General features: G+C 41.4%; 1 long non-coding RNA gene across 1 annotated transcript; it reads right to left on the reverse strand.

Annotated features, from left to right (window-relative positions):
* Window positions 1-3169: 3169 nt before the first annotated feature.
* Window positions 3170-26569, reverse strand: LOC105495679 (uncharacterized). Its single transcript, XR_011606528.1, has 3 exons — window positions 26515-26569; window positions 25437-25642; window positions 3170-4085 (listed from the first exon to the last, which is right to left on the reverse strand). It is a non-coding gene; the product is annotated as an uncharacterized lncRNA (long non-coding RNA).
* Window positions 26570-27374: the final 805 nt, after the last annotated feature.

Below are 27374 nucleotides of genomic sequence, written 5' to 3' on the forward strand. Positions count from 1 at the left end.
ATGCAAGAGAAATTGAAGATGCTTCATCCACATAAAATATGACCCTTTGAGTCCTGCCAAGGTCAATGAGACCCAGAGCAATAGGCTCAATATAAAATTGGATTTGTACGTTTTTCTTACTTGCACTAGTTCCTCCCTTCTTGTGTATCTGCCACATTTTTATTTCTCTACCATCCCTGCAACTTCACCTCCTTAGTCCATATTTTATAACTGTCCCAGAAGATAGATGCCACACACGTTGCAAAACAGAAGAGAGACAGCAGTGAAGTGGCAGTGACCCTCGCCTTCTGAACTAGTTTGTTTTCTGAATCCCAGTTCCTTTAGTTAAAATCTCATCTTTGTTTCTGTATGGCTTTGCTTTCAATGGTGGCGGAATGGGGCAGATACACCTTAGTTCAAATCAGGAGTCATTTAGTTACGAACGAGGCAAATGCTCCCTCGCCATTCCGTAGCTGCTTTTCTATATTTCACCTTCCCTCAGAGTCTTTTGCAAGCTGTCATCTTTCCACAGGTAATATGCTTGCACCCAAGAAAGTTCCATGGCAGGTTAGAGAATATATGGTTTTTGACTAAAGTTTTAAAAGTATATGTTCAGGGTTGAGAAAGTAAAATCTGTCTTTTAGTGAATTAATAGACTTAAAATTCTACTGGCAAATATTAAGATGGTTTAAGCTCCAAACCATCTCTTGAAACTATAATTATAATTGCTCCCTAGGTATGCAATTGAAAATACTGTACAACTTTCAGAAATACTGATGCTTTTTTGAAAAAAATCTTATGTTGTCATGGAAACACGAATAGAGTAATGAGATTTTTTAATCGTGTAATACAAAATAAAGCAGAGTTTCAAGTCAAAAACAAATGAGAAACAAATTTTCGTTTCTGATAACCAAAATTACAAAAGAAATATCTGTAAAAAGATAGCCACATTATTATGGTACTATTAGGAAGAGAATGTTAAAGTTTAAATTTCATAAATATTCTCATCATATTCATATTTATTTACCTTCATTTATGATTTTCTAAAAAACAAAATATTTTTTCCCAAAAACTTGCAATGCTATGGTTTTTCTCTTTCTCTAGGGGTCACTTATTTACATTGTGGAAAAATCTTAAGAACATCTGTTCAAGGACTTTGGCTTTTAGAGAAGCATGAAATGGAGGAAGCAAAACTAATACACTTGTGCCTAAAACCTCTCCACTCATTTTAACTTCAGGTCACCGATTAGTAAAGAAAATAGCTGTATCTATTCACAGACTTCAATTAGAAATAGAATTATGTAAAATAACTGAACCTAAATGAAAAAATATTTGTATTAAACAGTGAGCTTTTCTCCACCTCCATTGCACTCTTTATAAATCTCTCCCCAGAAACATGGGACTGGGTGTCCTATCGTTTTCCCATTTCCTTAGTTAGACAGCATATGAACTCCCTGAGAATAAATACCAAGAGACAGCTGCACAGTCTCAATTTAACTGTAGGCCAAGTAATTACAGTAATACCTTGGATTTTCATATCTTCTAGTCTCCTGAGGACGCAAAGCCCATTCACATATATTACCACGCTGACTCCCAAGGAGTGCCCACGTCTATAACACATCTCACTGTAGCTGGAAAAGTGGCTTCCATATAAGCTTAAGAAACATGCAGAGCCTCAGAAATGAGACTGAGCTCCACTTAACTCACGTTTTCTTCTAGGACAATCTAGAACCAGAAGATTAAGGGGGGTCTGTGGATGTGACCCACTGGCCTTACACAAGGGGTCACCTGCATTTTTGTGTCTTAAAATTGGAGAAGGAGGTGGCCTATGACTCTACCTAGTGGCTTTACACCGGAGGTCGCTGGCAGGCTTCTTAGAACTGTTCAATTCTATTATTCTTTAGAGCATCCATCCCTGAGAACTATGGGTTTGTTTTTCTCAACAATTTTCCACAAATTTGAATATTAATTCTAAACTCTGAGCTATTTATACACTCACGATTGTAATCAGCCACATACTTCCTGTGCAGGAGGCCAATCCCCTGCTGTCAAATGCTTTGTAAACTGCTGGCAGAAGTACTTCCTGGAGGTGCATGAGAAGGCGCCTTGGGCAGAGCGCAGTAGAGCCACTCACCGACCAGGGGGGCAGCCGCACTCTGGGCACGTGCCGTAGGCTACATCCCTGTAGCTGCCATTGCGATTGAGGGATCTGCACAAAGCTTTAAGGGAGCTCATAAAAAGAAGACTGGTCCACAACGGAAGGGTCAAGAAAGGCCCAAAGGAAGCAGCGTCCCAGTTGCAACGTGGTGGACTAAAGAGCCTGCTAGGAAAAGACCGGAAGGAGCTGTAGAGACGGGAAAACCTGTCTTCACATAGCAGCCCGCAAGGCGCCTCACTCCGAGCCCAGCTGTGCCTCCCTCAGGCACATGCAAACCGGCACCACCCACAGCCTCTCTTTAATTTGACACTCCCAGCTCTTCTCTAGGAGGCCTCACCTCCCTCCCTTAATGGAATAGATTTTTCCTTTGCACCAAAAAGCAATCACCTCCCTGCCTCAAGAAAACAATGTTTACCCAACCAGTGTAATTTCTTTTCATTGGTGACTTCTGGCCCTAGGGTTATATTTCTTATACGCACAATGTTTTGAATGTGACGTTTTAAACCTAACTTCGCCCTTTTCTTCCAAAGCTACATTAATATAGTAGGAGGCTTAACAGACAATCCAGGCAGAAATGTCTGCAAGTTCACTGCCAGTGCCACAAAAATGTGAATTGTTTTCCTCTGCATATGGGGATTTAATGTTATTGCAGGGTTTCAGATTTTTATGAGCACTTAAAATGTTGGATCTGATTGGGATCTAGGCTCACATTAACTCATTTCAAATCATTGAAATACCCATCTTCTAACCATAAAATGGTTACCAAATCAGAACTATGAAGAGCATGGGCATGAAGGAAGAGTACGTTTCTGGATATCTTAAGAAATAATCATGAAATTACCGCAGAAAACTAAGTAATCAAAATAAACATATGTAAGTGGGCCCAAAATAACCCGGTTGTATAATATCAAGTAACACTAACGAGGTCACATGACTCAATGGAAGGAAGGGCATCACTTTTTCTGCCACATTTATCCTATTACCTGGAAGAACGAGTGGTTTTACAACCCATAAAGCCCACCCCAGGTGCCTTAGCCCTAGAGATTTTGTACTGACCAAGATGAGAGTAACTTTCTGATCCTGTGATATGCGCAGATACATGCCTCTTGAAGTCTTGCAAAGAAACTATATTTATTTTTCCCAGGAGGCCTCCTCTTTTGGGGGTTCACAATGAAAGTAGTTACATGTGTGTTTCTCTTGCTCTCCCTCTATACCCAACCTCTAGTGTCCACACAGGCCCAGGGCCCAAAGAAACCGAGCCCCTGTGTGTTGGGACATTACGTTATGATCTATATGTGTTTTTAAAAGTTAGGTAACTTTACACTCAGATTCTCTGTAGCATGAAAAGAACTTTAATGGATCAAAAAATCTGTTTAGAAACAATAGAATTTTAATCTTTTTTTGACATCAAGGATACCTACAGTTGTACTGATAATAAATTATAGAGGATAAAATTTTATACAAAGCAAATAGGATTTTTATAAGCGCCACCTTGTTTTAACTCTGAGTTTTAACTCTGAGATTCAAGAATTTTTCTTCTTTTGCTCCATCTGCCTCTTGTCCTTCCATTAAGTATCTTGCCTATAACACGCTTCTTAATCTTCACATCAAAATTCCTCCAACAGAATCACCAAACCAAACCTCCAAATCATTATTTGGATTTATGATTCTCTCCAAATCATAAATCCATTTTCATATTCAATCTTTTGTTTGACCTATATTGACATTTGCAAGATAAAATCAAGTCTAACTTGACCATATTTTCTAAACATTCAAGAAGAAAGAAGAAGTACTCCACCTAAAAAATGGAAACAGGTGACAACCTGTGTCTTCAGTCATCAACATCAGGGAGCCAAGATGCCAGGACTCTGCTGGGTGAGAAAATGGGAATGAACCCAGGATCGGTCTTGAGGCAGAAACTCCCATTCCTTCCAGGCTGAGAGAGAATCTGAAAAAGGAAGGAGGCTTAGTGGGTTTTTATTCTATGTGGAGATTTAGGACAGTTGAAAGATTTTCTAAAAACTTTGAGGTATGAAGAACATGTGCATCCAGCACCTCTGCCACTTTTAACAATTTTGATAAATAGTTTTTATAGATTTTATACCAGCTTGCCATGAAGAAGGTTAAATTACAAGATTAGATCAATCAGAATTTCAGAGAAGCAGCTAAAAGCGCAGGCAGTCAGCCAGCAAGAAAGCAAGCTAATTAACTTGTTTCTCATTTCTTCACTTTTGCTACTCATAGACCTGTAAAACATGTAGGTAGGAGGATAGGCATGGGAAAATATACTCCACTGCTCTAAAAAGATCAAGAAATGCTTACTTTATAAAGCATACTAATATCTAAAATGTTAATTACTTTTCTCATTGTGCAGATGGCAATGGTTAATAATTTGTATTGCACAAAACTTTAGAAGACTAAGTAGATTCTAACATCTGTGAGTAGAAAACATGATGCATTTGAGAAGACAAAGAGGCTATTGACTCAGAAAAAAGTAAATTATACAGAAATGTCCCATCCAGTGAATATTACCCTAAGATGCAACATGTCAGATGGACAAAGACATGCAAAGCAACTGATAGTATTCAACCTAAGTCCAAAAATAGGAAACCTCTTAGGAAGGTTTCCTAGCTTGAGTATGTACGTTAGTAATTTAATGGTCATAAACAGCATTGTGAAACAAAGTTTAAGATAGACAAAAGCATAATGATGAGGATACTATACATTTGTATTAATTTTATACAACTTTAGTGCTGATCCCTGTTACAGGTTCCAACTAGCACAAACCCCAGGATTGCAACCACATAATGAAAAGTTGATGGTATGTCTTTTTCTAAACATTCCATATCCACCTCACCTTGAATGGCATTGGCTTATGCATTTTTTTCTCTAACGTTGAGCTGTTTCATTATCTTTTGTGTTCACAACTTAATATCTTGCTTTAAAGAAAGGTTTTTAAAATAAAATATTATGAGATGTTAAAGTTGTGGATTTTTGTATGTTTGTGTTTGTTTTAAGGCAAAGTCTTATTCTGTCGCCTAGAATGGAGTACAGTGGCACAATTATAGCTCACTGCAGCCTCAACTTCCTGGGCTCAAGCAATCTTCTAGTCTCAGTCTACTAAGTACCTGGGACTACAAGCACATGCCACCACACACAGCTAATTTTTTCATTTTTTTGTAGAGATGATGGTCTCACTATGTTGCCCACACTGGTCTCAAACTCCTGGCCTCAAGTGATCCTCCTGCCTTAGCCTTGAAAAGTACTGGGATTACAGGTGTGAGCCACTGTGCTCATCTGAATTTGTGGAGTTTTAAAAAATGTTTTAAGGTGCTTACTTCGTCAGTTTTGGTCTCAATTTTTTAAATGTGGAGAAAACACTAATTTATTTTCACAGCATCCCTCAGACAAGCTCAAATCATTGGAAAGCCACACATTAGTCATCTGAGTATGTCCATCTTGAACCTAACCAGTGCTGTGGTAGGAAAAGGGCCTTGAAGGGAAATATTTACCACAAGCCATTTCCGATTTCATTGTTAGTTGCCAAGGGCTGCCTCCTGGCCACTGGCCATTTGACCATGAGGAGAAATCAACAAAGGGCACATCATTTTTGCTTCTGTTCTGGGCTAGAAGCACTTCCAGCCTGACAGTGGAGTGGCACTGTGGGAGGCATTTTACTCTATTTCTGTAGAAAACAACAGCAAGGGAAGGAAGCACGCTGATCAGATCAGCTTCCCTTCCCGGCCAACAGGTACTTGGCAGTTCTCCAAGTTGTAGGATTTTTGTAAGAAATATGTACTTTTCCATTTTTACTAATGTAACAATGATTATGTCTTCAAACTACCAAATAGTTATGATCTCCTGTGTGATCCTAATGTCAGAAAGCAATATTTGTTCTTTTGGGGAAAATATTTAGCCAAAACTGCCCTAAAATTCTAGTATTGAAAGGGCCTTGGCAGGGCTTCAGCAGGATCAAACTATTGCAAATCTTGTTTCTGATTTGCAAGGTTAAAGCATCCACAGGACTTGTTACATGATCCATTTCTTTCTTTGATTGGTTCTTCTATGTCTTTAATCTGTTTTCTGTAAAATGCTACATTATTTTGTCATCCAAATATTTGAAAACAAATATAGCCTTTTCTTCTTTAGGTTAACAGTCACATTAGCTCAACTTATGGCCAATTGCAATATTCAAATAAATTACCTTACAATTTTCTTTTATCATCTTTTTCAGTTTTTACATATAACTCCTAAAACTTGAAGATTAATACTGGAATCCTGTGGTAGAAAGGGCCTAAAACTGTGACATAGAGGTCTAGTAGTAATGCGCTTACCAGAAGCAAATCCATACATGGCTCTCCGTCATTGGACGTGTGACCTTCAAGGGTTGTGAGCACTTTCCCCGGAATCACACTTTACAAAGTTCCCACACTTTGTAGGGAACATAGAGGCCTTCCATGTAGAGAAATATATGTATTTAGTTATGGTATTACAAAGAGGCAGTCTTCAAAAGGAAACAGGATTTCAGGTCTTATAATATGTCAGAATCAACTAGTGATTACAAATTGCATTCCTTATTTAACCAACCTTATTAAGCTCCCTGCTCTTCTATGGAAGGTATGCAGGCCCCCAAGTCCAAAGGTCAAGGTGGGTCTGTTGTACTTGAAAGTCTGAGAGGCGCCCCCTCCAGCAGCCCTATCCTAACCAGCGTGAGATGATTACTCATGGCCATCCACAGATGTGCAGCTACTAAAACTTTACCCAGTGATGAACTGCCGGTCTATCCCCAACTTGGTTGTTTACCATGAGAAAAAAAAAAAAAAGCAATAAAAAATAGTCTTAAGTGGATCTCCCACACTATTGATGGCCTGAGGCGCTGGGGAACTTTAGGATTAAAGGCTCATCCTTCTAGCATGGTAGAAAAAGAAACAAATAGTAGCTAAAGTACTGTCGTTTTAATCAACATCTTCAGTACAAGAAAAAAAAAAAAAAAACAGTTCAGGAACTATTTGAAGACGATGTTAATCTTTTGGCTCATGAAAGGAAATATGTGTTCCATGACTGCTCTGCTGAGAAGGGTGTGTGTGTTATGTTAATGTGGTAGAAAAGTACTGCTGCAAAGAGCTAATATAAATTTGCAAGACTTAAGCTTGAAAAAATAGATTTCGAGTGTCCCTCAAAGAAAAATTCAAGAGTGATAAACAAATTTCTCGAGCCATTATTAATTATAAAACAAATGTAGTAATGGTGCTTTCTGTGTGTGTGACCCAAATCAATACAGTGTGTGTACATTTCCCACATGATTAGATGTCTGCGTGTCAGGCCTACAACCCTGTGGAAGAAAACCACACATGAGTTGTGAAGACCCGAGGCCCAGTTCTGAGACCCTGGGCCCAGCCTGGGCCATGTGCTGCCACCCTCTTGCTTTGTCTGCCTGCTGTGCTCATTTGTAAGTAATCGTCCAAATGTTTTTATGTATCTTGCTGGCTAAAGATCCTTAAAAATGATGCTGAGAAGTGAAGATGAGAGAGAAGATGGTAAAGGAAGCTTCTGGAAGAGGAAGGGGCAAGCCCAGAGGAAAGGGTGGAAGGGCAGGCATGCCACCTGAAAACCCCACAGATCCTTCACTCATCTCCAGACAAAATGAAAATGTACAATTCATCAGCAACGCATAGCCGCAGAAAGTACTGTGCCTGATCAGATAAGAAGCATGTTTTGGCTGGGCTCAGTGGCTCATGCTTGTAATCCCAGCACTTTGGGAGGCCGAGGCGGGTGATCACCTGAGGTCAGGAGTTCCAGACTAGCCTGGCCAACATAGCAAAACCATGTCTCTACTAAAAATACAAAAATTAGCCCGGTGTGTTGGGCACCTGTAGTCCCAGCTACTTGGGAGTCTGAGGCAGGAGAATCGCCTGAACCCAGGAGGTGGAAGTTGCAGTGAGCTGAGATCACACCACTGCACTCCAGCCAGGGCAACAAGAGTGAGACTCCATCTCAAAATAACGAACAAACAAACAAACAAAAAACCAGAAGCATGTTTCAAGGCATTCAATTTTCTTTAAAAATATTCCAATCTATTATGCCCCACCCCAAAAGGGAACTTTGAATTTTACTCCTGATTTATTTTGAATTCAGCATGGTTTCTATGCCCGACCCAGTCACAGCCCTCACTATGCCACTGAAGGAAAAGGATGCCTGTAATGAAACCAGCATCTTCAGCCCTCATCCTGCGCTTCCTCAGATCTCACCTGAAGCCAAGGCATCCAAGAGCAAGGCTGGAAACCCAAGCTTACTATGTTTAACCCACATAGTTTGGCTTTTGTCTCTTACTTTTTTATACTGTGGACTCAGCTAGGATTGAAATGTCCATTTTAGCAGCAAATATCTTTCTTTCTTAGTGATTTAAATCAGTTTACTATACCTTGCTTAAATCCAGTTTCTCACAAAATAGAATAAACAGCAAATGGTTTTACGATTGTAGCAAATGATTCTTAGAAATTTTCCCTTTGATAAACATTGGTTCTACCTATGTAGACATGATATGGCGATTTGGAGACTGACATTAGCTTAGGATCAAATAGGATTCCATGACTGAGAACAAAAGGAAGATTCTTTCCCTTTCTTTCTTTTCTTTCTTTCTTTTTCTTTCTTTCTTTCTTTCTTTCTTTCTTTCTTTCTTTCTTTCTTTCTTTCTTTTCTCTCCTTCTTTTTCTTTCTCTTTCTTTCTCTTTTTCTTTCTTTCTTTCTTCTTTCTTTTCTTTCTCTTCTTTCTTCTTTCTTTCTTTCTTCTTTCTTTCTTTCTTTCTTTCTTCTTTCTTTCTCTCTCTTTCCGTCCCTCCCTTCCCTCCCTTCCTTCCTTCCTTCCTTCCTTCCTTCCTTCCTTCCTTCCTTCCTTCCTTCCTCAGAGTTCCACCCTTTTTGCCCAGGCTGGAGTGCAGTGGCATGATCTCGGCTCAATGCAACCTCCACCTCCAAGGTTCAAGCAATTCTCCTGCCTCAGCCTCCCAAGTAGCTGAGATTCCAGGCACCCACCACCATGCCAGGCTATCTTTTTGTATTTTTAGTAGAGACAGGGTTTCACCATATTGACCAGGCTGGTCTCAAACTCCTCACCTCTGGTGATCTGCCTGCCTCAGCCTCCCACAGTGCTGGGATTACAGGCATGAGACACCATGCCCGAACAAAGGAAGATGTTTTCTTAAGTTTCACATTGGCACTTGACCTCTTATGAATTCACAGAGTATCCGGTCCCAAATAAATTGTTTGGCTCTTTTCCTAGGCTTTGTAAAGCTTTCTGAAGTATTACCTTAAGAATCTTCCATCTCTTAAAAAAAAAAAAATAAACAAATAAATAAATAAAAATTAGCTAGGAATGGTAGTGCATGACTGTGGTCCCAGCTACTCAGGTGACTGAGAGAGGAGGATGGCTTGAGCACAGGAGGTTGAGGCTGCAGTGAGCTATGATCACACCATTGCACTCTAGCCTGGGCAACAGAGTATGATCATCTCTAAATTTTTTTTTTTTTAACTTAACAATTCAGGATATCTCTGTCAACGCAGTGCGTGTCAGTCTGTTACAAACGGAAAATGTGTAGCTGCTACAGGGATGTAAAACAGTGGGGATAATGTAATGATAAAGGGGGTGTTGCTAGTACTAGATGAGATGAGATTGCAGGGGAAAGCTTGCCTCCAACCTCCACTTCCCACAAGGTCCAGACAGGTTCTGTATAGTCACAGCCATCCCTGTACCATCTGGAGAACAAGGTGAGCCCCTCTCTCACAGATCACAGGATATGGCCACTTGCTGGAGACTGATGCTCATTTCTCTGATTGGTCTTCGGTTTAGGCTAACGCTCATCATAGAAAGAGCATTTGTTGATTTAAATTCCACACATGCTGCTATCACAAAATGAGAGGAAAACTGTTTCTCTCAAAAGTCATGTTAGCCAAGATGGTTTGCATGTTAATTCTGGAACTCTCTACATCTATTTTAACTATCTGCAAGTAACCCTGTGCCCAACATTGGCTAATCAATTTTTTGGACTGTTAGCTTTATAGACCAAAGATAAAGCACAGTGCTTTCTTTGGAGAGTACAGTCTCCTGGATAGCCTTGGTGGATTTCCCTTAAAATGGTTGGGAGACCTTAAGGCAGCTGCCTGTGTGGAATGCTTGGCTGTCAGGTATTAGTGTGATTGTCATTGTATTTTCCTAACCCGACTGCATGTCCAGTGATATCTGGCCCTTGGCATTGTGGTTCACAGGAGCCACTTGTAACAACTGGAAGGTGTCTTATGAAAACCAAGCTCCAGCTCAAAACAGAGGTCAATAAAATCAGTGGATACCTCTTGTCTGGTTTCTCCTTTCCAATAATCAAGGAGGCCTTACTCTGCCATACAGCCTCAAGAGTCAGCTCTTTCCTCCCCTAGTTGGTGCAAACAGGACTAGAGGCACAAAGACAGAAGCAGCACGGCATGGGAACACCAGCAGAGACCTGCAGGAGGTCACGGATGCAGGCCTGGTTCCCAGGCAGAGCCTGGGATGCCAAGCTGTAGCCTGGAATTTTTACAGCTGAGTTTTAAACCCCTGACACTGAGAGTTTATAATGGAAATGCTGCCAGACCTTTAACTATAGCGACGCCACTATAATATTTATAAGTACCTCATACTTTTTCCAAACACATGTGCTCATTACTGATGTCTCTGCTTCTGCCTCACTTCTAGGGGAAACTCTCTGTATAAACAAAACAGATTGGCTTGCTTATGCTTTCAAACGCTAATTGCTCTCTGTCTCTATCTGTTAGAAGAAAGCCAGCCCCAGGCCAAGAGATGCAGCCGGTCCGCTGAGCTTTGCGTAGCTACGGTACCCACAATACAGACTTCCTTTCTCACTTTCCTCACTAGAGTTAGTCAATCAGCACATCCTTTAGTATTATCTTCTAATTATTCCCTTCAGTTGTGCACCTGAGGGAGACCTGGCTGGCGGATTGGAGACAACCCGTGAACCCACTGCATCTGACAGGTTCTAACCATTAGGAAGGCTCTAAGTAAACAGGGGACAAGGCACTGCACATCAGTGAAAGGCCACTCAGAGTGCTGACAGCTTATCTGGTCCAACATAAGTAGGATTCCAGGGAAACTGATTGCTTAATAGTGATGAGGAATGACAAGGATTTCCTAACTCTTCCATGCGAACCCCACAGCAATTGTATGTCTGGAAACAAAGTCATGCTTAGCCACTGAGCTGTGAGACGCATACATGGCCTGCAGGTGAGAAGGAGGCAAAGGAGATGCATCCCCCTCTGAACTGATGGTCTTGGAAGCCAGCTCCTCATCGCCACTCAGGTCACCAGACACCCACCTCTGCAGGGTGGAATGCAGAGCAGCACTGAGGACACTCACACTGCCACTGACTTTGGTGCTCAGCACTCAGAATATTCCTGGAGCTAAAATATTCCTGAACTCTCCTGTGGTCTAATGGCCTCAGATGTTCAACCACATGTGAATCAGGAATGGGAAGTGAAGATGTGTAGACAGTCATTTCAGTGCTGGATTCCAAGGTCATGAAAAGAAACAAGTGAGGAATGTACCTTCAGCCGATTCATCAGGCCCCTGGGCACCCCAGGGATACACCCGGTGTGTAGCCAGGACTGGCCGTGGGAGCATCGTCACACACACCCGTGCCAGACCAGGCCACATGGCAAGATGATGCATTCAGAATGCGCCAGATAGCAGAATTGTAGCTTACAATTCACCAGTTAAGTGCCTTTGGGGTTTTAGATGAGAAACCCAATGTAGATGGTTTCCCTTGACAAGCCACAGACACATGGAACTATAAGAACACACAGGAATTAACTTATTCAGCAGACATCCTTCCAGAGTCAGCTATCCAACAGATGATATGCAGAGAACTGATGTGAAAGGGCTCCCTAACAGTACCAGTGCTATAATACACAGAAGACACCAGCCAGCACTTTGACCAGCTGAGCACCTGACAGGACGTAAGTTAGTGATGGGAGGTAAGAACTTAGGCATCTTGAGTGAAGAGACTGCTGCATGTATAGTGTCTGGGGCATTTTGCCCTGGAAGTAAAGCAGCAGGGCTTCGGGGAGCAGCCAACAAAAAGCTGTAAATAATGCTGGTCGCTCAGTGGTGATGTCTGCACACTGACACTGCTGGAGAACCATGTGGCTTGTGGCCTGATTATCAAACGAGAGGAAATTGTCTTGAGGGATGATCAGACCATTAATATCAATATCACATTGGTGTTTTTAGTGTTGAATAAAGGGAAGTAGTTGGGCTGACATTTCAGTATTAGGCTACAGAGAGAGATTACTATGCAACAATTTCACCTCCTCAAGATTGCTCACAGAACCACAGGTATCCATTCTGAATCACTGACCCTTTCTTCCCAGAAATCTCTGGCATTATCAGAACCATGAACTAATTCATTTACTGTCATTTTTTGAGCAATTACTGGGCCTGGTATATGAGAGAACTCTTAATGAGAACAAAATGTGCCTTCGCCACTGCAATGGAAAGGCAATAATACAGTAATTTGATTCAGAGCTTCCTACAGAAAATGTAACATGGAGAGAATACGTATAAATATGTCTGGTCACAAGGAAAGATCATCTCTTCCTTGAAGACATGATCCACACAAGAAAGTGTGGAAGGAACATCAATTTCTTCTCTTTATTTCTAGTTGGAGGCAACAAAGATATAAAGGAACTCAGGCAATCACTCACCTTCCAGGAAAACCACCAAGACCTCCCGAGTGGAGTCTGACCTCTGGATTTCAGAGCCCCAGTGACACCAAGCTGAGGAGGGGGTTAGGGGCCCGTGGACACTCACATCAGCCTGTAGCATGTGGGGTGGGGTGTTTGTGGGAGTCAGGCCCTGCCACAAATGTGGTAGCTGTGTTTGCATTGCCTCCACACCTGCCCTGGGACAGAGCTGTCCCTACAGTCCCCACAAAGTCTAATTTAAGCTCTGTGTTTTGCAACTAGTCTATATTTGAATAGTTGATTTCAGATAATCCTTGAAAACAGGAAGCAAATGCTATAATTTTAAAGAACTATTTGGCAATCAACCTATGAAGAATAACAATACTAGATTTTTAAGAGTAGGAAGAAATATCCTCAGAAATTTAATGTTAAAACTTTTCTATTTCTTCCTGCAGTTTATCAGCATTTACTGTGGCAGACATAGGAGAAAGAATAAAGATTTAAAGTTGCCTAAGCAAATAAATAATTGAAAAAGTCCATAGTCCCTCTTCTCAAGAAAGGCAACACGATGAGGAATCACTTTATTCCAGTCTCAAAACCTTTTGAAATAAGGAAAACAGAAGGGAGCACTTTGCAAGGGCAGAATCTTGACCTAATGTAATAATCATGTTGAATACGAAAGAAAAAAACATTAAAATAAAGGAGAACACGTTAGTGTCTTTCCCTTGAAAATGCTGCCATCCATGGCAGAGAAGTCATGAAGTGCAGAGGCTGCATTTACAGGGATCCTGACATCCAGCAAGGGAGCCTTCTGAGTGAGGCAAGACCACCTGCTCCAAGCAGGTGCTCACCCTTCAGGCTACCCTTCAGGCCACGCCTGCCCAGTGGTGTCCAACAGCAGCACAGCAGCTCAGGATGAGGAAAACCAGACAGGTGAACTCAAGAAATCTTGTTCCTTTCAAATGTTTAAGTACCAAATTCAGACATGTTACATAAACTCTATTAATATCTGAGCTAAACCAATAATGAGCTGGTGGAAATCTAGCCGACGCACTTGCGAACTTCTCCTCCTTCCCATGCCACACATGAAATGTGCGTTACCTGCCCTAGCCCAAAGGCCTCGCCTCCAGAAGGAGCTACTGATGCACCTGGGCAGCCTCCTATGCTGTGCAGTCTTCAGACCTGACACCTGACACCTGACCTCAGTCATGCTGAGGAGCACAGGCGCACGCACAGACACGTGGGGATGCAGGGGGGCATTTGTGTAGTCACTGCTTGGAGAGACTGCTGCCCTCACTTTGTTTCTAAAAAGAAACCTGCTCTCCTGAAATCTCTCTCTGGGGAATTACGTCAAGTCAGCTGAGGGGCAGATCTGGGGAATGAGGAGCCCCAGATGCAAAACTTGATTAGAAGTTTTTTCTGAACACAGCTAGTGATTTGATAAGCATATACCGAAAACATTTCCACTTAACTTTGAGCTTCATTGAGACCTCTTCCCCCACGACGGACCCAATGACACACTTCAATCCAGCAGTCAGATGCCAGCCTTTGCAAGACTTGCTGACGTTGAGATAAACTTCACAAAAGATGCATCTCCCTCCCTGTAAAGGTTGAAAGAGGAATTATCCTAGGTTGGTGTGGTGGCCCATGGCTCTAATCCCAAGTACTCGGGAGGCTGAGGTGGGAAAATTACTTGACACCAGGAGTTCAAGGCTGTAGTGAGCTATGATCGCACCACTACATGCCAGCCTGCACATCTCTTTAAAAAAAAGATTATGCTAAAGATGGAAAGGAGTTACTCAGAAGAGTGAGCCTCTCCCCTGCCTCTCCTTCTCTTCAGCACTCTTAGAAGGACCCTTCCAGCTCACAACAGAGCCAAGGTTCTTCTAGTGGCCATGTAGCTGCATGAAGAAACAGCCCCCAAACAACTCTCTTAAACAAATAAACACTCCAGTGCTTGCACTTTATGTTCCCAATCTCTGCCACCATTAATCACATTAAGAGTTTGTCTTTAAGAGCCTGCAGTGAAGGAGTGAGAGGTGGGAGGAAAGGAAGGAAAATAAACTCCCGAGCCCAGTTAGATCCGAGAGGCACAGGGAAGATGGAAACCCTCCTCGCCTGCCAAAAGGGACTTCTGGACACCGGTGAGAAGTGCCCACGATGGAAACGAGGGGACGGTTTCAAACCCAAACCAACAGCGAGCCAGGAAACAGCACTGTCATTTTAGCGTCACCCGAACGTCAGTAGGAAACCCAGGATGGGGCTGACAGCGCCTCATCCACATGTGTATATGGCTACTGTTTAGGAAAAAACTCTGGGAAACACAATTGTGAGTTTGTTAAGGCTGCATCAGAAGAGACGCGAATCTCGACTTCAGCGACGCAAGAATGAGGAGGAGGCCTCATGCTCAGGCTGCCCCAGCCTTACACTGCCTGCTTATCAAGTCTGAATCGGACGTTGAGAGGAGTCTGTTGTTCCGTCATCTCCCCCAGCTGGGAGCAGAACAAGGAGTCAACAAAAACCCTTCAGCTTTTTATCTGCTATTTGTGGTCATTTCCTTTCCATTTTTCAAAACTCCAAACTCCCTTCAGACCCTAAATAACTTCATCATCATTTTCACATTTGCAAATGAAACATTCTGTTCCAAAGAAATCTAAGTGAGTGTGAGGTCACTGGGTTGCCCGGGGCCATCTTCCACATTGCAGTGCTGGGAGACCATCCTGCAGGGAGCCAGGCTGGGCACCATTGTGTATTTTTTGTGTATCCTGCTCGGGACACTGAATGTTCCTGATTTATAGCAGTTAGTGAAACAATGGAACATTCTTCTTTTGCCTTTGTTGTTGTTATTGTTCGAAAAACTACTGATTGCCTTTTGGCTGAAAACTGTCTTGCTGGGTGTCAGAGAACACAATTCAAGTGATGAAAGCTAACTGAGTTGCTGTACGTTTGATGCACCAATAAGATCTGCAAACCAAAAGCTAACATGGGCCAAGGGGTTTATCACCAACTTGTGGATATCCTCAGCTTAATCAAAGATGCATCTACCAGCTCAAACCCTTTCCAGAATCTCACCCATTGTTAGGCAAGAGAACAAGAAAACAGTCATTTAAACAAACGTCTTCTTGCCTAGACATTTGATACAGACTTTCAGCCTTATCCCTAATAATAAAACCCTTAGAAACTGACTGTGTGCTTTACTGATTTAATACTCTCTTCCCCACGAAACCAAAGTGACTGAAATTCATCATCCTTGTAGATTTCACTTCAAAGTTCTATCCCTCCGCACACTGAGTCTTGAGTGTGTATCCTCCTGGCAATATTTATATGTTGACGCCATAGCAGAGAAACAAATCAAAGTGAACTGAATAGTTAATAGAAAAAGGTCTGTTGTTACAACACCTCAGAGTTATGGAAACAGCACTTCTGTCACCTAGAGTAAGGTTCACTACATAGTATTTACTGGCTTTATTGCGGGGGGCAGTTTACAATGTTCTAATATAATTTTCAATTATGTTCTATAATGTTCTAGTAGATTTTTTCTTGTGTAAACCCACATTGAAATCTTAAATTTTCTTTATATTGGTCAAGGACGGAAGCTCAGGGGTTTCAGGACACATTATACGTGCACTAATCAAAAGACAACTATCTTCTCCAGAGAACATTATTATGTTTTCTGATGTGCCTTTGATGTAAATGAAACGTAAACTCAAAGGCCCTCAGCTGTGGAGTATTGTAGACATCCAAAGGGCCAGGGGCTTCAAATAATCTTACGTTGCGTCTTCAGGCTGTGAATAACATACATTCTCTCTGATGTCATATCTACAGCAATTAACAGCAACTTCTCTGTAGATAATGTTCTGTGAGTACAAACCTGGCCATGAGATGTGCTTTCAATTCTGCATATGGAAAGACTCAGCTGTCAGACATGGCTAAGATTTCAAGATCAAAATTAAGCAATGGGCCATGGGATGCAAAGGAAGGAGGAAAAAAGCTGAGCAAGATGTTGGGGGAAGAATGGGAATGGGGTGTATTTTGACTGAATGAGTATGGATTTGCTTGTTGGATCATGCCACACCACTTTCCCTAAGTGTGCATTGAAAAGTTGGCTACAAGTATACGTGAGATGTGAGTATTCTGTAGCTTAAAAAAAAATCTCCCTGAGACTGTACTTGTTGAAACTTTCTGGACAATCATTCAAATTTTAAATTTAGGCTTAATTTCAGTAAATTGTATTATAAAAAATAAAGACATTAGATAACTGGGATTTTTGGTTACCCAGCTAGACTCCAGGTTTTTAGCCATTCATCAAAATGTTATACACTACATGAGATAAAGTACAAGATCTTATGGTGTGGCTTCTAATCATATTGGAAGTAATTTCACTTCACACATTCCTTCTCATTCTTCAATTTTAAAAAAAACACGTGTGAACCTGGTAAGAAAGTAACTGTCATACACTAAATCATGGTTTCTGAAAACGGAGGTTAGTGGATCCATAATATAGACAGATTACTGTGAATCTCTGAATCTCTTGTAATTGTATAGGAAACTTTGTGTTTGTGTTGCATGTGCATATGTGAATTTTCCTAGAGAGAAGGGACTGTTCCTCCCTTAACTATCCAAGGGTCACCTTTCCTTAAAAAGAGTAAGAGCCCATTAACCCTTTCCTTTTACTATAACCATTTCAATACATGATGCTTTTATTCTGTCTATTAGCTTACTTATTATCCAACTAATATTTATTGAGTGAAAAGAGTCACAAAGTTGGTAAATTTAAAAGGAGACCTTTATTTCTAAGGCAGTTACAACCTGCAGGCAGGAAGCAAAGTCTCAGGCTAAACTAGAGAACCTCGCTTCAGGGAGAAAGAAGAAGAGACAGGTAAATATGCTAAATGGAACAGCAGGGTGTACATATTTAACAGGATATGAGAAAAGTTTATGAATATTCATGAAGAAGACCCACGCATGGCTCTGGACAGCCAACTGATCTAAGCCAAGGGGTCTTTGAGCCTTTCATTCCCTCAAGCTGGCTTTTGAGAAAATCTAGTCGTAATTAGTAAGGGGAAGGGGGCTGGAAGCAAATGGGATGTGACCAGACTCCCATCCCACCATGGCCAGTGATATAGTTTGGCTCTGTGTCCCCACCCAAATGTCATATGGAACTGTAATTCCCCATGTTGCGGGAGGGACCTGGTGGGAGTTGATTGGATCATCGGGGCGGATTTCCCCCTTGCTGTCCTCCTGGTAGTAGTGATTTCTCACAAGAGCTGATGGTTTTAAGTGTGTGGCACTTCCCCCTTTGCTCTCTCTCTCTCCTGCCACCGTGTGAAGATGTTCTTGCTTCCCCATCATCCTTCTGCCATGATTGCAAGTTTCCTGAGGCCTCCCAGTCATGCTTCCTGTACAGCTGTGGAACTGTGAGTCAATTAAACCTCTTTTATTCATTAATTACCCAGTCTCAGGTAGTTCTTTATAGCATTGTGAAAACGAACTAATACAGCCAGGAACTTACAATTGGGGGTCTTTTAGCCAAAGGAGGGCCTGTTAATCTGCCAGAGAGGTTAAGGACTTTCATTTCAGTCTCAACTGACTATGTAGGATCCACTGGTAGGTAAGATACATATATCCCCTGTCTTAGGGGTTCCTTGGGCTAATTTGGAAGTGCAGATGGAAAGAAATACTATGGAACAATTTCCATTTACTAAGCAAACAGATAGGACTTTCTACCTCAGACCAGGGTAGCAGGGAATGATTCCTGAGCAATATCTGATAGTCTCAAACTATTAAAGCTACTATCCTTAATGATCCACAAATTATCCCATCTTCAACCCCTTCAGGTTCGCTCCTCAGTCCTTTTGACAAAATCCCAGCAGGCTTTGCAAGTATTCTTGATTTCTTGAATGGCAAGATGTTCTGGTCTTATCTTGTGCATTTCCTGCCCCAGACCTGGAATTAGCCATCCTTAAAGGGGCACTGGCAATGATATTTATTTACCAGGCTCTGTCACTCAGGCTGGAGTGCAATGGTGCCATGTTTGCTCACTGCAACCTCCACCTCCTGGGTTCGAGCTATTCTCCTGCCTCAGTCTCCCAAGTAGCTGGGACTACAGGCATACACCACCATGCCTGGCTAATTTTTGTATTTGTAGTACAAACTCCTGACCTCAAGTGATCTGCCCGCCTCGGCCTCCCAAAGTACTGAGATTACAGGCATGAGCCACCACACCCAGCCGGCAATGATGTTTAGATACCACAGTCTAGATGCTAGGGATTCAAAACTCAATATTTTAAAATTACAACAGGAAACTCAAATTTTGTACATGGGAGGTTTAATTTCCAAAATCTTAGAGTCAGATAAAGATGGTGTTATAGGACGCAGCATGAAATAACAGGAAGGAAGTGGATGGATGTAAATCCACACTTAAAGTCCACCAGCTTAGGATCCCTCAGCCTCTCTTAGGCTGACTCCATATGTCCAAATGGAGACACCATTACCTCCTTTAGGATCATGCTTGGGATTAAATGAGGAGATGTCATTACAGCAGCAGGCACTTCTTATATGACTCAATATACCATATTTCATTGAACTTGAAAGGCCATAGATTATGAAATGCCCCTCGACTTCCTTGGCCTGGCATTGCTATTAGAATAAAGGCCATGCCCTGACCATCCCCCTAGAGCCCCGTGTGGCCACCCAGCACCTTCAGCCTCACATCCCAGAACCATCCTGATGGTCTAGGGTCCAGCCTCCCTGGCTACTCCCAGTTCCAGGCCTCTGCACAGACTGTTCTCTCTGCTGAGAGCATTCTTCCTAGGGGTCACTCCTCTCCTTGTTCAGATTTCACTTAAAATCACTCTATCTAGCACAGAAAAGAAAGTACTTTTTTGTTTTTATCCCCTCTGAATGTGGACCTCTAAACCCGTGATATAAGAGGTTGTTTTTTAACCTGAGTTACCAGATAATTTCTTTCCACATTCATCTAAATATAATACTCTGACTAAAACCTCTGTTTAGAACTTAAAAATTTTAAAAGTCAAACTGCGCATAAGTGCCTGTTAGAAAGTGCCAACTGCCTGAATATTCCAAAGCCTTTCTTTAAAGCATTATCAATTACATCAATGAAATATCATTTTTAGCATAGCAGTGGAAATTTCAGAAACCAAGATTATTTACTTTCCCAAACTTTGGTAGCAGCATTAGGCCATTTTTTAAACAATGATGAAAGCAATTACAAAATGTTCTTATGGAAGTTAATCTAGAACCATCTCTAAAATGGTCACAAATCATGCAAGCTCCAGAATTATATGTCACAGAGAGCAAATACTGATTCCTCTCCTTATTAGCTGTGGGTCCAAGGGAAAACTACTTAGCCTATCTGGACATCAGTTTTCATCAGTGTTAAAAACTGAGGATAACAATAATTCTTATCTTATAAAATCGTCATAAGGATTAAGTAAAATAATGCAGGCAAAGCAAATAGAACATTGCCCAGGACTTCTGCTTCCAACCAAGAGGGAACAACAGGCTGATTTACCCTCCTGGCTAAAACAGCAAAAATCCACACAAAACATGTAAAAGAAAAATTCTAAGACACTGACATCAGACAACAAAGAAAGTTAGCCCCTGAGGGACAAGGAACAAACCAGGGGAGCCCTGATACTGCCCAGCTGACTGCCTGGAGAGAGTTCCGGCCATGACATGCTAAGGGGAAACCCAGGCAGAGAGCCAGTAGACACCTGAGTTGAGAAGAGGAAGCTGAGATTTTGCATAGACCAAGAAGGCTAGCATTGGCAGAGGTGGAAGGGAGAGGGAACTAAAGAAATCCACAGATGGTCTCGCTCATGTGTTTAATTGAGGACTGATAAGTGCAGCATGGCTGGGCAAAATGCCATCTGAAAGAAACGGAGGTAAGAGTACCCTACTCCCAAATGGGCTGGGAATGGCATCTGTCCCCACCAGCCAGAGTGGAAAAAATCACAACTCACCAGGAATTGGACCAAGTACTCAAAAGGTTATTAATTCCATAGTCGGAAACAATTATCCCTAAATTGAGCACTATCTGGCCCCACCTAAAACTTAAAAGCAATACCCAATGGAATCAAACTGTTTCCAAGTAATTCAACTGCATTGAAGAACAAAGCTCAGAATATTAGAGGAGTTTAAAATATCCAGTATCCAACAAGACAAAATTCACAATGTCTGGCATCTAATTAAAAATTGTCAGTCACACAAAGAAGAAAGAAAAATCTAAAATGATGAGCAAATCAATAAATCAAAACCAACAACTGACATATATGTTAAAATTAACAAGGACACTAAAACAGTTAAAATAACTGTATTCCATATGTTCAAAAAGTTAAGCGGAGATATGGAAGATATTTTAAAAGATCCAAATTAAATTTCTAGAAATGAAAACTGCAATGTCTGAGATAAAAATGTACTTGATGGGATTAATGCCAGGATAGACACTGTTTAAGAAAATATTAATGAACTTGAAAACAGAAATAAAAATTATTCAAAACAAAACTGAGGGAAAAGAGTTTTAAAATAGTGAACAGAGCATCATTGAGCTGTGGGACAACTTCAAAAGGTTCCTCTGTAAGTAAGTGGAGTTCTAAGAGAAGGTGGTAGAATAGAAAAAGTATTTGAAGAAATATCTGGAAAAAAATCCAGATTTAATGAAAACTATAAATTTACATGCAGATTCAAGAAGCACAACAAAACTCAAGGCAAAAAATGAAGAAACTAGAGCAACACATATTATCATCAAATTGCTCAAAATCACTGATAAAGAGAAAATTCTTTAAAGCAGCCAGAGAAAAAAGAGAAACATTTTATAAAGGAGCGAAGATAAGTATGATAGCAGGCTTCTCGCTAGAAGCAATGCAAGCAAGAAGACAGTGGAATGACATCTTTAAAATACTGAAACAAAAAACTGTTAATATAGAATCCTACATCCAGAAAAGGAAAAAAATTAAAACTTTCAAAGACGAAGGTGAAATAAAGGTGTTTTAAGACCTACAAAAGCTGAAATAATTCATCGCCAGCAGGTTTACACTACAAGAAATGATAAAAGGAAGCTTTTAAGGTAGTCAATTCATCAAGAGAACATTATAGTCCTAATTATTTGTGGACTTAGTAACAGAGTTTCACATTATATGAAACAAAAACTAATAAGCTGGACCTCATTAGCATTTAAGGCCTTTCCCTTGTGAAAAGCACTGTTAAGAGAATAACAAGTTAAACCACAGACTGGGAGAAAATATTTTCAAAATACATATTTGATAAAGGACTTGTATCCAAAGTATACAAAGAACACTTAAAACTCATCAATAAGTAAATGAAAACGCCAGTTTTTAAAATGGGCAAAAGAACGAAACATTTCACCAAAGAAGATATTCAGATGACAAATAAACATCAAAAAGCTATTCCACATCATCCTTCACTTGGGAAATGCAAATTAAAACAACAATCACCACACACATAATAAAATGTTATAAACCCAAAAAAGACTAACAATACTAATTTTTGGTGAGGATGTGGAGCAACAAAAACTTCAATTAATTACTGGTGGGAATGCAAATGATACAGCCACTGTAAAAGACAGTTTGGCCGTTTCTTGTAAATTAAACAGTCTTATTATACAATCCAGCAATTATCCTTCTGTTCGCCTTCCAAAAATGTGCACACACATGTTTTAGAAGCTTTATCCATAATTGCCAAAAATTGGAAGCAACTAAGATGTTCTTTAGCAGGTGAATGGATAAACTGTAGTACAAACACACAATGGAATACTATTCACTGATGAAAAGAAGTGAATATCAATCTCCACAACAAACAACACGAGTGAAACTTAAGTGCATATCACTGAGTGAAAAAAGCCAGTCTGAAAATGCTTCATGATTCCATTTACCTGATGATATAGTTTGACTGTGTTCCCACCCAAATCTCATCCTGAATTGTAGCTCCCATAAGTCCCACATGTTGTGGGAGGGACACAGTGGGAGATAATTGAATCATGGAAGCAGTTTTCCCCACACCGTTCTTGTGGTAGTGAATAAGTCTCACGAGATCTGATGGTTATATAAGGGGAAACCTCTTTTGCTTGGCTTTCATTTTTCTCCCATGTCTGTTGCCATGTAAGATGTGCCTTTTGCCTTCCGCCATGATTGTGAGGCCTCTCCAGTTACATGGAACTGTGAGTCCATTAAACCTCTTTTTCTTTAAAAAAAAAATATGGTCTGCTGTGTGTTTTATCAGCAGCATGAAAAAGGACTAATAAACCTGACATTGTGGAAAAGGCAACTGTATAGATTGGAAAAACAAATTAGTGATTTCAGGTGGTTTGCAGAAGATTGGGGTTGGTGTTGGAAGGTAAAGTACAGGAATATTTTTAGGTGGAAAGAGTATTCTGTGTGATACTGTAAGTGATGGCTCAATGGCTCTACTCATTTTTCAAAATCATAGAACTTTAGAGCACAGAGTGAACATTCATGTATGCAATTCTTTTTTTTTTTTTTTTAGACGGAGTTTCGCTCTTTTTGCCCAGGCTAGAGTCTCACTGCAACCTCCGCCTACCGGGTTAAAGTGACTCTCCAGCCTCAACCTCCCGAGTAGCTGGGATAACAGGCGCCTGCCACCATGCTTGGCTAATTTTTTGTACTTTTAGTAGAGATGGGGTTTCATCATGCTACCCAGGATCGTCTCTATCTCTTGATCTCGTGATCTGCCCACCTCGGCCTCCCAAAGTGCTGGGATTACAGGCATAAGCTACCACGCCCAGCCACAATTCTTTAAAAACATATTTAGGAGATCCGGGGCTCCCAGGACGAAATATAGAATCATGACAGGGTGACAAAAGAATCTAACTACTTGATACATCTACAAAGCAACTTCATTGAGATTCATCAGTGAAACGGGTGGAGGAAAAAGTGGTGCTCGCCTAAGTTACTTTAGAAATGAATGGGGACTATAAGACTAAAGGTAGAAGAAACTGTCTGTAGTCTATACTCTAGCTGTTAAGGCTGCCTCCCATGTGAGCAAGGGTTAATGATTCTGACACTGCTGTGCATGTACACTGGACAATTAAGTAAATGGATGGCAGATGGTAGGAGTAGGTTCCAAACTGTGGGGTCAAGAGGCTGTAGACAAGCAAAGGGGAAGGCACTATGTTCTACATGGTAATGGTGAGAGTTGGAGACATCAATATGAACTCATATTTAGCTTAATATAGATGCAGGTTGTTTCATATAGAAATATTTCTACATAGGTGTTTAAATATGTTAGCATATACACCCATATTTCCTTACTCTGTAACTGAGAGAGTTTAGAAGCAATGATATCCCACTAGCACCATGCACACCTAGCAACCAGACCTTGGTTTTAAATACTGTTCTCCAATAAAAGAAACCAGAGTTCTTTGGAGAGATGGCTGATTCTAGGTATGAGGTAAGAAATACACAGTATGAGCCAGGAACACCTTGTTTTGCAAGAAAGTCAGGAAGTACAAACAACAACAACAATAAACCCACAGTGATGGACTATGGCAGGGGAATACCAGCACTAACAGAAAGAGCTCCCAATGGCAAACATCAGAGCAATTTGAGCAACAGAATAAATATCCCCAAATGTAAAGCAAATATCCATGATTCCCCAATGATACAAATCAAGGATTGACTAAATAAATACATGGAAAATAATAGATAGATCTCTAATGCAGAAGAATTCTAAGTAATTCATGTATATACCGACTCCTTACACAGGTGGGCACAACTCCCCACCTGTTAAGTGTGGCTGCACAGAGGGACTTCCCTCCAAAGAGTACAGCATGGAAAGGCTGGGGGAAGTAAGTTTGCAGGGGAGAAACCTGGCAAACACTTCCTCAGCCAGGTGATCAAGGTTCACATCAGAAGTGATGTCATGTTGAGAATATGTGCCCTTGATATGATGTGATGAGAATGGTGCTCTACCTCCAAGCTGTCTGTCCCCAAGATCCATAACACCAGTCTAATCATGAGAAAAACAGTCCTCAAAACTGCCAATGTCATCTAACAAGGGAAGTCTGAGAAACGGTGAGTGAAGAGTAGCCTCAAAGGCAAGGCAAGTGAATGCAATGTGGGGTCCCAGATGGGATGCTGGGATAGAAAAGAGACGTGAAACTAAGGAGATCTTAACCAAGTATCAATTTTCAGTGAGAAATACATAGGTGTTGGATTATCCATTGTGACAGATGTGAGCAATAGAGGAAGCTGGGTGCAGGGGATGCAGGCATCATCTGTGCTCTCTTTGCAAGTTTTCTATAAATTTAAACTACTCTTCTAAAATAAAAAAGTATATTAAAATAATAATTATCTTTTAAAGATCATGCTGAGCATGTTATTTATGTATTGCCACTCTTTTCAAGTATCTATTTTACTGTCAGTGAGACTCTCACACTGAAGTCTTGACTCTCTTGAGAAGAGGTTGTACCCTAATGATCAACCCAGCAGCAGACAAGGATTCTGAAGGACCCTCAGCTTGCATAGTTTTAGAGATTGCACATTTTTTGAAAATCAAAATATACTGTTATACATACAAAGTTAGGAGCCTTGGGAGAGCCTCACTTTCAGCAAAAGGACCCAGACGCTGTATTTCCTCAGCTTCAGGGTCCTCACCTCTGACTCAGCTTGGAGAAACATTTCTTACCCTCCTTTTGCAGTCAGTTCACAGGGTTAGGAAATTTATCATTTCTGAGAATTGAGTATAAGTTGCAGGAATTTCACCCAGGTAGACTTATAGATCCTACAAAAGGGGAAGATGTTGTCAGAAAATACAGCAGGTGAGAACGCAGGCTGAAGACTAGAACAAGAGGCAACACGCTCGTTCAAATCCGTCATCCTGCAAAAATCATCCCCGGAGGTAACCCGAGGACCAGCTGACAAAATGATACCCTTAGGATTGCCTCGCATCATAATTCTGGGACCTAAAAATCGCTAAAAACATTTCCCATAGCTCTCTAGGCGAAGTGGAATACTTTCATATACTGATGAAGTATCTCTGGGTGTCAAGCAGGGCTTTGGGAGTTGAGGGAAATGAAGACTCGCCCAGCTCAGTCCCAGGCGCACCCCCGACCGCCTCGCAGGTCTAAACACGCGTGTCGAGCCTGCGCGTCTTGCGCTGGCCCAGCTGAGCCTGCAGAGTCGCTGTGGGCCGCCCGGTCAGAGCGCATGGGTAATTAGCTGCAGCTAAGCCCGGCGCCCAGCATGTTGGAGCAGGTTGGCATCCTGTGTTTAAGATGCACCTGTTTACGATTAGCCGCAATGGGTTCCACACCCCACGCCTCATTTCTTGGAGGGAATGAAGAACTTGTTTGAGCAGTGATCGCAAGCTTTTCTCCCTTCCAGTTCCGTGTGCCGTTTCAAACTCGTTCACCTGGTCTGCTTCTAATGTTCTTTTTCTCCAACTCTACTGCAAATTGATTTATGTAAACTGCTAGGTAAAACTAACTAAATAACTCTTCTTTCTTCACTGTGATAGGACGACCCAGCCTCCCTGAATATGTTGAAGCCAAAATCTCACATCTTTCCTGGACTGTGGACCCCAGAAGTCGTGCAGAGCTGCTGCAGGAGTCTCACAGGCCACCCAAGGGGGCACCTCAGCGGTGGTCGACCCACCTTAAGGAGTGAGAGCCAAGCTAGAGACAGAACGTGTCTGCCCTCCAGAATTTCCTCATGGCTCCAGAAAGGGTAAAACGTTCTCGGAACTCCTCCAGTTAAAGACCTGCTCCCATAGCAACCCAGCCTAGGGGATCTCTATAGATCCATACAAACCTACCTAGATCTCAGGTTCAGTGCTTGTACTGAGCAAGTGCATCAGGAAACACCTGCACCTGTCTCCTTTCTCTCCCCTCAGTTGTCCTATCACTGTCCCCGGACAGCCTATCCGTTTTAGGTTCTCTGCCCCACACTGATTAAATTCCAAGGTACTCAGATGGGAGTTTGCCCTGTTGGCCAATGCTGGGGGATTGTGGGCAGACGAAGGAAAAGATGATGGATCACAAGGTCTTTTTAGATCCCTGAAATTAGTCACCTGATTCAACAATAGCAATGAGTCCTAAAATTTCATAGTGCATCAGAGTCATCTGGAAAACTGTCACAGACAGGCAGTTGGCCAGAGATTCTGGTTGATTGATGTTGGAGCTGGGCTGTGTGCCTTTACAATTCTATCTATACCAGAATTTGAGCATCACTGATTTATAGGTCAGCCAACTCTATCAGGTTCTCCTATGTACCAAAACCCTATGGCATAGGGACTCTACATGGAATTTCCGAGCTTACTTCTCATTCTAGTTACATTCCACTAGGGCCCAGCAAACAGTTCATCTACTCAACACATGTTTATCGAACGCTTACTGGACTATCATGGAATATATATATATATATATATTTGTGTGTGTGTGTGTGTATATATATATATGAACTTATTTCAGTGGCGATCGCAACCTTTTCTCTCTTCCAGTTCCATGTGCCATTTC

This window comes from Macaca nemestrina, chromosome 8 (assembly GCF_043159975.1).
Source record: "Macaca nemestrina isolate mMacNem1 chromosome 8, mMacNem.hap1, whole genome shotgun sequence".
Taxonomy (NCBI): Eukaryota; Metazoa; Chordata; class Mammalia; order Primates; family Cercopithecidae; genus Macaca; species Macaca nemestrina.